At 40.1% G+C, this 3,530-nt stretch overlaps 1 long non-coding RNA gene across 1 annotated transcript in view; it reads right to left on the minus strand.

Annotated features, from left to right (window-relative positions):
- LOC107559459 (uncharacterized) overlaps window positions 1-3,530 on the minus strand; it is a 5,126-nt gene that overhangs the window by 760 nt on the left and 836 nt on the right. Inside the window, exon 2 of the long non-coding RNA XR_001605626.1 lies at window positions 3,028-3,031. This is a non-coding gene — a long non-coding RNA (uncharacterized lncRNA). The remainder of the gene's footprint in view (window positions 1-3,027; window positions 3,032-3,530) is intronic.

The raw sequence follows: 3,530 nt of genomic DNA on the forward strand, positions 1-3,530 counted from the left end.
TGTGTGTGTGTGTGTGTGTGTGTGTATGTGTATGTTAGACCAGTCTATGTGTTTATGTAGTATGTTAGACTAGTTTAAGTGTTTATGTAGTTAATAAAACCTTACTTGTATCACACTTGACGTGTTCATTGTTTGCTCATAACCGGAGTCAATAATCATGCGGATTTACGTTACAAACTTATAGAATTGTGCAGTAAGAAGGTTATTTCCTTTAACCAGGAAATTAACGTTCTTAGAATTGACAAGACGGTTGACCCTGAGTGGTCAGCTAAATATCTACAGTGGATCTAAAATATTAATAATTAATCATAATTAGTTATGGTTAATTATTCATATTTCCCATGAGCTGATTCGCTACAGAGATTGGTGGAGAGAATGCGGGCGTGATAAAATGAAAGTTATGAGTTTAAACACTGGCAACTTAAAAGTGTGTGCGTGATAGCCCAGGTTAAAATAGGATTGACTTCAGATGCCCTGTTGTGTCCCTATTTGCTGGCTTGTTTAGATGCAGATAAAGTGGGGGTTTGAATTGGTACCGCTATTATAATTGGTAGAGTCTTTATGTATTTCATGCTTAATGGTATCGGTGTAAGGTTAATCTGATTTTAGCAAAGAAACCCTAATTTCAGTATTAAAGCATAAATCTGTCTTGACAAAGCGTAAGTCTGAATCTCAGCTCAGCGGCATGTCCAAACTGTACCATAATGTAATATGCTTTAGTGAAGAAATCACAAAATTGCAGTATTGTTTTAAATTGTTTCTTTGAAGAAGAAATCTCAGTACAGTTATATCAAGGTAGATGTGAGCGCTGCTCCTCTTTCTACAGCATAAAGGCCTTATAGTTTATAATTAGATTGAAGCAATTCATCTACACTTTGACTGTATATATATAAGCCGAGCAACCTGGTGGTCATTACTGTGTTTCACTCGCTGAGTGAAATTAAAGGTGTAATACTGTACTTTAGTACTCATATGTGAGGCAAACATAACTGCATATATGTTTAAACCGGTTTTAACTTACAGTAAACATGTTTTGTAATTCTTTAAACAAGTGCAAGAAGTTTATTGTTGCATTAGAGAAGCACTCACCGAAGTGCTAATGTAATGCAACAAGTCTTGAAGGTTGAAAGCACCACGTTCTAAAACTATGACTGTTTAACATAGACAGACATTAAACTGCGTTAATTACACTGGCATGCATTGGTTACCGTGACAACAACTTGTCACAGGAAGTGCTAACGTCACATAGCACAACACGCCATGTTTGTAAACAAACCATTTGAAGCAGCTAAGCTAACACGACTTAGCATAGTTTCATTTTAGGCTAAGCTACTCAAATAGCTTTCACAATTAGGGGTTAACACTCTTTAATTGAAGCTCTTAAATACAGCATGTGTGTGCGGTGTGAAGCAATTTGAATTTAACCTAATCCCTCGTTTCTGATTTTTCCATTTCTCTTCCTTCTTTTTCTTCTTTTTCTATGTTTCTCAATCTTCAATTCATCTCAGCGAATTTAACTATCTTAGATCTATCCTTCCTGAATGCTATTGCTCAGTTACTAGTTAATTAAATCTAAATTTAATTACATTTTAACTGTCTATCTAGAGATGAATCATTAAGTTATTGGGTGTTTTTAGTGGCACAGTGAATAACGCGCTACGGAGGGCGGGGCACACACATGGCATGGCCCAGCATGGGAGCTGAACACGCAGCAGCTGTGACCAGACATGGTGTGTTGCCCAACACAAATCAGTTAATCACGAGTGCTACTGATTGTTCCTAATATCAGATTGATTACCCTGTTTTAATAATAGAAGTCAGCTAATTTTAAATCCATTTACATGTTATGCCCCCTTGATGTTCTCTCTGAACCTCAAAAGGAACCAGAGACATTTCTATTTTTGATTTGTTTATTTTCAAAAATAATCAGCATAATCTGAATAGAAATGCTCTCCTTTTCCTTCTGCTTTTCCCTTTTCTCCTTCATACCTCAGAGATTGGGCCTGTTGGGGAACCGTCAGCAAATTCTGAGTGATAATTTGACAATAATTTGACAGTAGTCTTAAGTCATCAATCAAAATCCTGTTTACGCCCTTTTCAGCAAAACATATGCTGACCCAAAACTATTTTAGCATTCACACTCTGTTTTGATCTTGTAGTAGTCTCTAGCCCTTACTCTCAACACCATTGTGTCAAAACGTTGCAGATGCTCAGACTAACTGCCCAGAATGCAGACCAAAGAAGGCTGGCGAGGCGTTGTGAGGAACACCCCCTACCCAGGGCCGACGACCACCTACTGAGCCGAAAGCGGCTGGACGCGGAGAGGGGTGTGCCTCAGACTCAGGACTCGGGCGAGAGTTGTGGCTACAAGCTCGCCAAGGTCATTATCTTCCTGGCCCACAACCTCATGGGTCTGAAACAGGAGGTAAATGATCTCAAGCAACAGATCACAGCGGTAGCCCACAAGGACCCCAGCAAAATGGAGCTACAGGAGGAAATCAATAGATTTAAAAAGGCTCTGACAGCTGCTGAACAGCAAGAGCACCTGGAAAAGGTAGCCAGAAAGGACCTGGAAAGGAAACACCCACACAAAATTACTATTAAAGCAGCAAATTCTGAGCTCTTAGACAAAGTTGCCAGAATTGAGACTCTGATCCAGCAGCTGAACAACACTCAAGACACGCTTGACATGCTCCGAAGAGAACTCAGGGACTCCTACAGGCGGCGAAAAGAGACGCAGTGGGAGAGACACCCTACTCCTGCATCCTCACTCAGCAGTGCAAACTCCCTCAGGTGCACGAAGCTACGAAGGGGGGAGCCAGCACTTTCTGCTTAACAACTCAGCAGACAGAACCATAATACCTCAAGCAACCACAGGGAAGCATCCCTGCAGCAGCGCATGATGTGACCCCCAGAGACCTTGACAAGCTAGCCAGAAAACTCCCAGCATTCACATGGCCAGGAAAATAATAGTTCCTACTTTATGCAGGACGAGCAGTAATTTAGAACAGTGGCGTCGTTTTAAACATTGCTTGCAAGCAGACCCAGTAATCAATCTTATGTGTCTGTTTCATAAGTTAGTAACTTCTTCTCCATGCGCATACCAGTTCCTGATCAAAACCAGATAAAATTATAGTTTGAATGCGCCTTCCTACAAGCAGTAAGAAGTTTTCAGTGCTATAATGTGTTTAAATCGTACGATAAGAAACTAACCTGACTTTAGCGAAGAAATCCTAATTTCTGTGTTAGTGGAGCATAGGTCTTTTTCCTGACGACGAAATCTCAGGATTAGCAGCTCATATAAATGGTACCAGAATAAATCGGTCTGATTTTGGGCGAAGAAATCCCCTTCTTCAGTACTGCGTAGGTGATCTGAGCGATGCTCCTCATTTCACTGATTTAAGGCCTTAGTATGTGTTATGTATCATTGTATTCATATCGACACACTCATGTGAAACATTTACGTAACTCTTATATATGCGCGAACCAGGTTCTGATTATAATCAGATAAAATTATAGCTTGAATGTGC

This window comes from Sinocyclocheilus grahami, unplaced genomic scaffold, assembly GCF_001515645.1.
Source record: "Sinocyclocheilus grahami isolate Dianchi unplaced genomic scaffold, SAMN03320097.WGS_v1.1 scaffold686.1, whole genome shotgun sequence".
NCBI classification, from domain to species: domain Eukaryota; kingdom Metazoa; phylum Chordata; class Actinopteri; order Cypriniformes; family Cyprinidae; genus Sinocyclocheilus; species Sinocyclocheilus grahami.